This window comes from Octopus bimaculoides, chromosome 18 (assembly GCF_046866305.1).
Source record: "Octopus bimaculoides isolate indiv1 chromosome 18, ASM4686630v1, whole genome shotgun sequence".
NCBI lineage: Eukaryota > Metazoa > Mollusca > Cephalopoda > Octopoda > Octopodidae > Octopus > Octopus bimaculoides.
Genome location: NC_142945.1, coordinates 32,063,059 through 32,074,866, shown reverse-complemented (window position 1 = coordinate 32,074,866; position 11,808 = coordinate 32,063,059).

Genomic DNA, 11,808 nt, shown 5'->3' with positions numbered 1-11,808 from the left:
ATACCCACACGTATACATACATCCGCACGTACACATATTCCTGCATATATATATGTGCGTATGCATACACATACATGCATAAATATGTATGCACACTCACGCACACGTGCGCATATTCACCTGTATATGTATATATATGTACTCTTATTACCCATCACCCCTAAAAATTAATGCCCATTGGTTAATGAAATTTTGAATTAATGTGTTTACGCCATAGCGTTTCAAGGAGAGTATATTTCTTCTTAACTGTTTTGTAAACTTTTGGTGTCTAAATGTGCATATAGTTGTAATATGGAGCGCGGTTATCTAATAATATTTCCTCAGTGGATGAGAGGTCAGATATTCGAATTGAGATACCCTTAACTATATTATCAAAAGATATACATGCGTGCATGTGTACGTACAGTTACTCAGATATAGATATACGCACACATATATGCATAAACACATACACACAGGTACATGCATACGCCTGTACAGACATACACATATACACATATATATGCATGCACGCAAACGCGCACACACACACACACACAAATATATGTAGCGGGCGGGATGTGATGTGCCATATCAATTCGATATGAGGTAGCCCACTACTGAATGTAGCGTGTAGATGTAACGCTTCAACGTTCTCGCGTCGGAGTAACCAGTGAGCATCAAAGAATCAACACCAAGAAGGAAGAAATATTATTTACATATATTTATTCGTTTGCCCGACAGGTAGTTAAAGAGACAGTAGCAATTCTAGTGATAGTGACAAGAAGGATGACTCGATGTTTAGTAGTTGATAGTGTAGAAAAAGGTTGTCTGGAAGTAGAGAGTGAAAGAGTAAGGAATGCACGGTACTGATTAGAAAGGAAGAAAGGATAAAGGCGGCATCGCTTTTCTTGCGGCCAAAAGCCTCTCTTCGCATGTCGAGTGAAGGTCGAAGGGAAGTGCTGCTCTTGGTTAAGGCTGACGCAAAGGAGCTTGCTGCTCCTTGGTCTGACTGACATAAAAAAGAAGAGATAGGAAATTCTCTATTATACAGACTATGGTCAGTAATGTAGGTCAAGCCTTAAACAAAGGACTGACCTTTCCTTGACCAGCACAGGTCTTAGGGTGTCGAGTGTTTCCTTAACAATCATCTGGTGTGGAGAGGATTTCTCGCTCATTTTGACAAGCAACAAGCGGGTGGATTTTGTTTCATATCTCAAGCAGGGTCAAACTAGATCCCTACATATATATTAGTGTGTGTGTGTCAACATCTATGCATGCGCATACACACATACATAAAAATATATAGGCGTATTTACGTATATATGCGTACATACACACATATACACATATACACACATATACATATCTCAACATGCATATATACACACACACACGTTCGTACATGCATACATGCATACACACAGATATAAATATACATATGCGCTGGCGAGTATTCATATACGCCCACGTACTCATGTGTACGTGCATCTGCTCGTATATATATATATATATATATATATATATATATATAAAATCTTTTATACATCCAACCACGTGCTTTCACATACCAACTTTCTCACCTATATATATATATATATATATATATATATATATATATATATATATATATATATATATAATGATAGTAATATTAGGGATAAAAATCCAAATTTACAGGTAAAAACTCAATTTAATTTAATTTCTCAAGATTAAAATTAAAATAAGTTTCACAGTATATAATATATAAATATATAATTTATAGAAAAGGACCACAATTCCTGAACTCATCCATGAAAATCCATAGTCACATATACAAAAAATTAATAAGTAAATACACTAAAAAGAACTATAATAAAATACAAAGTGATAATTATTAAAACAAAAAAAAATCGATTAAAATAAATCGATCGAAAATCAACTCTATTCAAAAATATAGCTAATCTTCGGGTCAAAATACAATAATAATAATAATATAAGGAATGTATATATATATATATATATATCAACTAACAATAAATATCAAATGAATTTATATAAAATTTACTTATTTTATCAATAAGTAAAAGTACTTATTTTACCAATAGATAAAAGAAAAATATTTAACGATATTATTGAAAATAAAGGCAATACTTATCTTATCGAAGCTTTAGTTTAAACTAAAATTTAAACGTTATACTATTAATTTAGCGTTTATTACAATATCAGCTAACAATATATAACAAATGAATTTCTATAAAAATACTTATTTTACCAATAAATAAAAGAAAAACGTTTAACAATATTATTGAAAATAAATGCAATACTTATCTTATCGAAGGTTAAACTAAAATTATAAACGTTATACTATTAACTTTACGTTTATTAGAATATAAACTAACAAAAACAATAAATGAATTTATGTAAAAATACTTATTTCACCAATAAATAAAAGAAAAACATTTAACAATATTATTGAAAATAAATGCAATACTTATCTTATCGAAGCTTTAGCTTAAAATAAAATTTTAAACGTTATACTATTAACTTAGCGTTTTTTAGAATATTAACTAATAATAAATGAATTTATATAAAAATACTTATTTTACCAATAAATCAAACAAAAACATTAAACAATATTATTGAAAATAAATGCAACACTAATCTTATCGAAGTTTTGGTTTAAACTAAAATGGTAAACGTTATACTATTAACTTAGCGTTAAATAGGATATCAACTAACAATAAATAACAAGTGAATTTATATAAAAATACTTATTTTACCAATAAATAAAAGAAAAACATTTAACAATATTATTGAAAATAAATGCAATACTTATCTCATCGAAGCTTTTGTTTAAACTAAAATTTTAAACGTTATACTATTAACTTAGCGTTTATTATAATGAAGTCGCGTGAAAATATGGCGTAAATGAAAGGAATAGAATAAAGCGATATATAAACATGAATGAAAGTTTTATTTATAAAATCATAAATGAAAATTTAATTTATAAAATCAAAATGTATTATAACTTAAATCATAATAAAAATAATTAACTGTATTATAAACATTTTATGGAAATTTAAAATCTAAGTAATTTTAGAGTCTAAAGAATAAGACTAAGATACATAAATTATATAATATATATCAAAGAAGCTAAAATACTATAAATAAATTAGTTAATGAAAATATCTATATTATTTATTTTATAAAAATCATAGTGTCATTTAAATATTAATTCATAATATTCACTAAAATATTTTCGTACTAATTAATACACAATTAATAATTACAAATTATAACTACTACAATTAGTAAAATAGGAATTATATAAACACACACACATATATATATATATAAATATATAATTATGTGTATTTCTTCTATCTTAATGAATAAAAATTCTTCTGATAGAATAAATGGGTTAATAGAAACCAATGTAGCAAAGAACATAATCGGTCATAATGTCTTACGTTTAAGATGATTCCCATGCTTTCCCTGATGAGAAGGTTGCAATTTTAATATCAAAGATCCCTATGGATCACACAGGTTGTAATCCTTTGAAACATATGTAGGAATAAAGTAACATGCGTTTTCTCCAATCCTTAAATTCTTAAATATATATAGATATATATATATATATATATATATATTTATATATATACATATATACATACATACATACACATATACATATATACATAAAAATATATATGCATATATATATATATATATATATATATATATATATATTTTTTTTTATATATATATATATATATATATGCATATATATATATATTTTTTTCTTTTACTTGTTTCAGTCATTTGACTGCGGCCATGCTGGAGCACCGCCTCTATATATATATATATATATATATATATATATATATATATATATATATATATATATATATATACATACATACATACATACATACATACATACATACATACATACATACATACATATATAACACACACACATATACATATATATATATACACAGCTAGCTAAACTTATATAAATTATGTAATTTATATCTACATTTAATTTTGCGTTCATCAAGAGAGTTAATTAAAGTTTTATTATTATTATTATTATTTAATAATATCTCCTTAAATTCATTAGTACACAACTTATAAAAATTATTATCTATACAGTATATTTTATTATAGTTCTTTTTAGTGTATTTACGTATTAAATTTTTCTATATGTGACTGTGGATTTTTATGGATGAGTTGAGGAACTGTGATTCTTTTCTCTAAATTATATATATATAGCAATAATAAATCTCTGAGCGAGATTTAAACAGTAGCAGCACGACATCGTGAAGTATATTCGCCACCTAAACGTGTCCGACCCATATGGGACGATGCTACTGTTGTTTATAGCCCCAGAAAAACATCTCCAGCTGGCTAACGACACAATATCTGTGTCCGATCAGTATTTGCGAAGGGAAATCATCGTTCCCATCTCTAGGCTTACGCGATACTCACGGACCTGGGTTTCTGGGTGGTATCCCGTCATCAACATGAGACAATCACCAGCTATTCTCTTTATTTTGATAATATAATCAAACATAGAAAGAACGGCACAGGACACTACAAACATTTAAGAGATTTGCTTAGTGAGTTTCTAAGAGTCGTTCTTTTTTTTTCTTTGAAAAAATATATTGTATTAAAAATAACTGTCATATATGTTTTTTTATAAATTAAAAATTTCAAATTATGCCTTTTTTCCTTCCTTTTTGGATTGTTGTCCAGCGACTACACCCTCTTTTTACTATAGAAAAGATTAAGAAGGGACATTCATTCCCAACTTCCTTTCCACATCCTTCCATGTTTTATCATATACGCTTCTCGACAGGTGCCTCCTCTCCAGCCCTATCTTGCTTTTCATGTGATACCTGAAGTATTGTAGCATCCCAGTGCCGGAGATGAAGGCTCCTGTCTTGATCCCTCGCATTCTAGTTCTCCATGCACACTCTTTCATTACTGTGACTGTACATTTAATTCACCTTCCTTGGATAGTCCGGTGAGCGGTACACTCTTAATCACAGACTCAGCTATAGCTGTACTCTTCCTAGGTGTGACAGCACGTGTTCTACGTAAATTGTCAACTCCGACAGTTGAGCACACTGTACAAGAGCGTGCAGGATAGTTTCCTTATCCTGCCTGCACCTTGGACATTCCGGTGGCACTGAGAATCCGTGCCTGGATAATTTCTCGTGAACAGGTAACGCATTCCTAAAACACTGCCAGGTTAGGGATCTTTGGTAGTTATCCAAATACCCCGCCCTGGAAGTGTTCTGAAACAGTTTGGATAGCTGGTTCTCATCAAGATTCAGAATTTCTCCTAGAACTCGTCACTTTTGTACTCTACCAACCCTTTATAAAATGCAGTGATGGTATTCTTGCTGCCGGCCTTACCCGTCTTGCGGATTAGCGCAAGTGTTTGCCGGCATTCCTTTTGCCATTCAGTCGTTTTTGTTTTTTGATAAAACCGGGTTTAAATTCCTCCATGGAGGCTGGTCGTGGAAAGAATTCCCCTGCGAGCGAATTCCACACCTGATCACCATCCAGATAAAGCCTGAGATGCCTTAGTCTCAGTGCATGTTTGCACATCATTAACCACGGTATCCCTAAGCCACCCTTTAGCGGTTCTTGACAGCACACGGAACGCCTCACAAGCGGTGTTCCCCTCCACAAAAAGCGGAAGAGAATTCGCACCAGCTTGCATAGCCACGAATCGGGGCAAGGAACGACGGTCAGACGGTAGGTGATAACAGACGCAATAAACGTCTGCGCCACCCCCACCTTCCCTTTCAGGAACAGCGCCCTTCCGGACCAGGTCCGAATTAGTGCTGTCCTGTCCGTCACCTCACTCCAGTTCTTCTCCGTCTAGGAGTCCGGACCAAACCAAACTCCGAGCAACTTAACAGGACCATCCGTCCAGTGCCCTACGACACTGGACGTTATCGGCTTGTTGCTCCAGTTGCCGAGCCTCAAACCGACGGACTTGTCCTTGTTAACTTTTGCACCTGTCACCGCCTCGTATCTTCTAATTGCCTTTGCTACGCGAGGCAGCTGAGTCATCTTGGATACGGTGATGGTGACATCATCCGCATACGCAGAGACACTCTTACCACATCCGATTTTATTAGTGGTGCTTCCCAAATTCTCCAACTTCCGCAGCAATGGCTCAAGAGTCAGCATATACAGAAACGGAGACAGAGGGCACCCTTGACGAACTGAACGTTTGATCTCGAACGGTTCCGACAGGTAACCGTTTATTTGGACTGTGGATTTGATGCCACCATAAATGGCCTTGATCCAACCGCGAAAATCTGGGCCCAGCCCAGCCGCCTCAAAGACTACCACCAGGTATTGATGGTCAACCCTATCGAAAGCTTTGCTTGGGTTTAAATGGACCAATGCCCCACCTTTAGCGGATGCTTTACCCACCCTGTCTAAGGTGTAGCGTAATAGATGAAGATTGAATTGACCTGGATTGACCTGCCAGAGATGGCACAAGTTTGTGCCTTTCCGACAAGTTTCTCCGCGACAACCGTCAACCTTTTTGCTAACACCTTGGCCAAAATCTTTAACTCTACATTTAGTAGAGTTATGGGCCTGAAGTTACTAATATGATCCCCCTTGCTGGGGTCTTTTCTGACCAGCGTTACCACTCCCCGACTCACAGAGCTGGGAATTCTCCCATTCTGTTGTCAGTTCATGTACATGCAAGCCAGCAAGTTTCCCAACAAGTCCGACATACTACTATAGAACTCGTAGGGTAGACCATCCAGCCTCGGCGACTTGTCCCGAGCGCATTCGTCCAGCACCTCTTCGACCTCTGCAGCTGTGATCGGCCCTTCGCAACACTTCGCTTCCCGGATTCGCTGAGATTCGCAGCCCGTCGGTCAGGAATTCCCTTAAAGGCTTCCCATGGTCCAACGCCTCGCTCGTCCCAAACAACTGGGCGAAAGGCCTTCTGCATCTCCTCCTGTCCTTCGATTTTACGCCCCTGTTCGTCAATTAAAGACTGATAGCCAGGTCCGTCCTACACGTGACAGCAGGTGTTCGACATAAACCATAGGTCAACAATGATTAGGCACTGGATGAGGGCGTGCAGAACGGTTTGGTCGCTCTGCGTGCACCTTGGACAGACCCGGCTGACGGCACTTCCGTGCCTGTAAAGTGTATCCCGAACGGGCAGCGCCCCATGGTAGCACTGCTAGGCGAGGGATTTCTGGAAGTTATCAATAGGCCCCGACCCGAAAGTCCTCCGGAACAGACCGTTCAGTTGAACTTCGTCAACTCCCAGAGTTACCCCGTGAACGTCGTCGCGCTTTCCTGCCACTAATCTTCTAATCAACGCCTAATCCAGGATAGCAGCTCAGTTAAAGAGACTAGCGAGTGGAAGAGCGAGTCTGACAAACGGCGACCACACCTGCTCTCTGCCAAGGAAACGCTGGAAATACTGTAGCCTGAACGCATGTCTGCACATCAGCAAACACTGCATGCCCAAGCCCCATTCAGCGGCTGTTGACAGCAAATGGAACGCGACCCCATCCCCCAGAAAGCGGAAGAGTATGTGAACCAGCTTGTTCAGCGAACATAAGGGGAAAGGGACAATGGTCAAGCGGTAATAGATGACGGATACGATGTACGCATTCACCATCTCCTCTCGACCTTTCAGGAACAGCTTTCTCTCGGCTCATTTATAGCTGAGATTAGCCACCCTGTTCGTTACTTCGTCCCAGTTTAACCGGATCATCCACCCAGCCTCCCACGGCGCTGTTGGACGGCATGGTCTTGCTTCTCCAGGTGCCGAATTGCCAGCCCACTGAGTTTTCCGCGTTCATTTTTGCTCCTGTCACCGCTTTATATTCTTGTAGTGCCTGTGACTCGACACTATCACGGTAACTTCGTCGACATGAGCAGACATGCTTCTCCCACATACTAAATCACGTGGGGACACACGTCATTGCCTCCAACTTCCACAGTAGTGGCTCAAGAGTATATATAGAAGGGAGGAGAGAGGGCACCCTTGATGGAGGCTGAATGCTTCTGACAGGTGGCTATTCACCCGAACAACCGAACAGATGCCGCTGTACAAAGCAACGACCCAACCGCGGAAAACCGGACTGAAACCGGCTGCCTTGAGAACAGCTGTCAAGTATTGATGGTCGACTCTATCGAATTGATCAGAGCCCCAGCTTCGTTACACACCCTCTGCGATGTAGCACATGAGGTGGAGGTTGCCGTGAATAGTCCTGGTTGAGATGGCACATGCTTGCGCCTCACCCATCAGTTAGTCCACGACAAGCGCTAACACCTTGGCCAAAATCTACAACTCTGCAGGGATAGGCTTGAAAATCTCTATACCGTTCCTCTTGTTTGGGTCCTTTCTCCCCTCGACAAACAAAAATGGGAATTCTTGCATTTTGTTGCCTGATGCGGTAGACGTCTGCTAAGAGGCCCGCAAACAAGCGTGACATTAAAATATAAAGCTCGTAGGGTGATCTGCCTCTCGTGCAGCTCTTCATTGCTTCCTGTATTTCCGCAACTGTTATCGGCCTTTCGTAACATTCCGCCTCGCTCGCAGAGAGTCACGGCAGACCGTCCAGACACACACCGAAGTCTGCCCTGCTATCGATCTTACCACTCGCCCCGAATAGTCGAGAAAGTGCTGCTGGAAGGTCACACATCTGCATTGGTTCAATATGTCGCGCCCATTCTGTTCCACCAAAGACCGAATGGGGACTTTATTGCCACGTTTTACCTCCGCCACTGGGGCCTATCGAGCGACTTTCGTTCCCTCCCTGCTTAGTGAATGCGCCTTAACTATGACAACACAGCCTTCGTGTTTGGCCTCGAAAAATTGGCCGAGGGCCAGCTTCGCCGCCAACACATCGGTTGCGATGCTTTTCCTCAGTGCTTCATTTAATTTTCTAACTAAATCTTTAAGATGGAGAAGAGATCTACTTACCTCTGTTGTCCAGTGGGGTGGCTCCCTTGTTACTTGCTATGAGTGTTTCCACAAGGTTTTTATATAGACTTATAGAGAATATTTTTGGAACGACTCAACAGCTTCCGGAAATTTTGTTTTTAATACGTTGTATGTGTGTTGCGTAAGTTTTAAAATTTGTATGTGTGGTGGTGGTGCATTTCGCGTCGGGAAGACAAAGTCTGCCATTTTGGTGTCTGTGTTGTCTCTTAGACCAGGTGTATGTTGTCTGTTTTTGTAGCTGTGAGGTTTGTAGTGCTTTTGGAGTCTGTGTGTGTTGTAATTTGTGTTGGTGTTTCAAGTGGTAGTGCTGATGAAGGTGGTGTTGTTATTGTTGTTTGCTATGTGTGTGGGGGGGGGGGCCTTGCCGCTGTTAGGAAGTTCAGCTTCTTTGCGCCCCCCTTTTTCTAATGTCTCTTTAGTCTTTTTTCCTTTTGGGGGGTTCACAGTGCGCCACTCCCCACTCTCGACCTCAGTACTCGAGCAGTCCGAGTTGTTTGAGTCGAGAAGGGGGATGTCTTGCGGGTCTTTGTTTAGGGTATTTGTTGTGGGGCTTCATCTGTCGCTGCTGCTGCTGGTACTCCCTCGGATGTTGAGGTCATTTCTGTTGTTGTTGGTGGTGGTGGTGGTCCTCTGGATGCTGTCGCTTTGGGCGTTGACACCTCAGTGACGACTGTAGGCAGTATCGCTGATGGTGGTGGTGGTGATAGTGATGGCGCCAGTACTGTCTTTGGTGCATCGACCACTGATCCCTGCTGCCGCTGCTGTTTCTGCTGCTGTGCTGCAGGTGATACTGACACTGGTATTGGTAGCAGTGCCGGCCGCAGCTCCTTGAATTTGGAGCAATTGACCTTCAGGTGCTTGTTATCGTCACAGAAGTAACACCTCGGCCTCCTGCCTTCTACGGCCACGTGCAGCTTCGTGCCTTCCGGCAACTTTATCGAGTAGATGGAATTTATGTTCCTTTATTCAATTTGAACAAGGATCTCCATCCCCTAACCCGACCAATTTTGTTGGTGCAACTTGTGCACATCCAGTATTGTAGCGGTGTCCTCTGTTTCTAGAAAGACAGCCGCCACTAGCCAGCATATATTTATTTCTGGGGACACCTCCCCAATGGTATGTCGGCACGAGCAAGAATTCTGTTTTTGTGGCACTGTGGAATGTTGTTTTGATTCTTATTCTGTTGTAAAACGCACTTCCACAGTGCCGAAGCGCCTTTATCGCATTACATATGTTTTGTCGTTCCATATTGGTTTGAGTATGATTTCGGGCTGTTGTTGAGTGGCTTGTTCCACTCTTTTCTTTTTCGTGTTTAAGAATCTATATGTAACTGTTTTCCTATTCGTTTCTCTTATTAACTCCTTAGGGGTGTTTAGGAGGACATTGTTTCCATCCGTCGTTAACAGCTGCATATTTTCTGTGTTGATGGTGGTGTTGGTGCTGTTACTGGTGCTGGTGCTAGTACTGGTGCTGGTGCTTGTACTGGTGTTAGTCAGAGGGGGGAAATTAATACACTATTGGCTGCTATAACAGCCACTACCAATCTCCTGGACAACAGAATACTTGTTGTTTTTCGAAAAACGAAAAACAAAACAAATTTTGAAACGGACCAAAATTGCCCCTTTAACGAACCTTTAACGACGAACAACTTCTAGTTAACAAGAAGGGTCCCAGAATATTAACAACTGCAGCAAAAACAACAACAACCTTCAAAAATGACAACAAAAATTCCAACTTACGCAGCTCATAAAAACACGTCAACACTCACCGGCAACAGCAATAATATTTTATTCTCGTATTGGCCACAAGGGCTAATATAAACAAGTATAAATGGTCATGCAACAACATAAAAGACAACACAATACGATACAATGGATTTTGATGTTCGTGTGCACAGTAAATAACAAAAAATTAAACAAGTAAAACGCTCAATAAGGGGAGGCGCTTTAAGGCTACTCGTGGAAAAACCCACAAAAGCCACGGTTGCCTGACCAACAGGGCAAGAGCCCGCCTTTTATTTTTACGGGTGACCATTCTTCCAGCATTCACTCACATTTCAATAAACTTGCTAGAAAGCAACACTTCCCTCTCCACCCTCACTTTCCTCTTCAAATGAAACCTGAAGAAGTTGCTGGGGACTTGACGAAAGAGGAAAGTGTCTGATTTTAGACCTTTCAAAGGAGTCCGCCATACTACCTCTTTCGCTATAGCCACCAGACAAATAAAAATTCTCTGCCACTCCCGACCAAAGGAGAGCGGCGGGGCAATTTTCAGTATGGATTCAGTTGATAGCCAGATCCGTCCAACACGCGACAGCAGCTGTTCGGCATAAACCCACCGGGCAGCAATGCTCGGGCACTGAACGAAGGCGTGCAGAATGGTTTCGTCGCTCAGCGCGCACTTCGGGCAGACCCGGCTGACGGCACTTCCGTGCCTGTAAATTTTATCCCAAGCTGGCAGCGCACCTCGGTAGCACTGCCAGGCAAGGGATTTCTGGAAGTTATCTAGAGGCCCCAGCCCGAAAGTCATCCGGAACAGACCGATCAGTTGATCTTCGTCGAAGCCCAATGTTTCCCCGAGAACGTCGTCGCACTTTCCCTCCACTAACCTTCTATAGAACGCTAGAGTGGAACTACCACTGACCGCATTGCTCACCTAGCGGAGGGCTGTGAGTGTTTAACGACACTCTAGGAGCCAAACGCCTTCCTCAGTCTACGCCTAATCCAGGATTGCAGCTCAGTCAAAGAGACTAGCTGTGGAAGAGCGAGTCTGACAAACGGCGACCACACCTGCTCACCGTCAAGGAAACGCCGTAGCCTGATCGCATGCCTGCG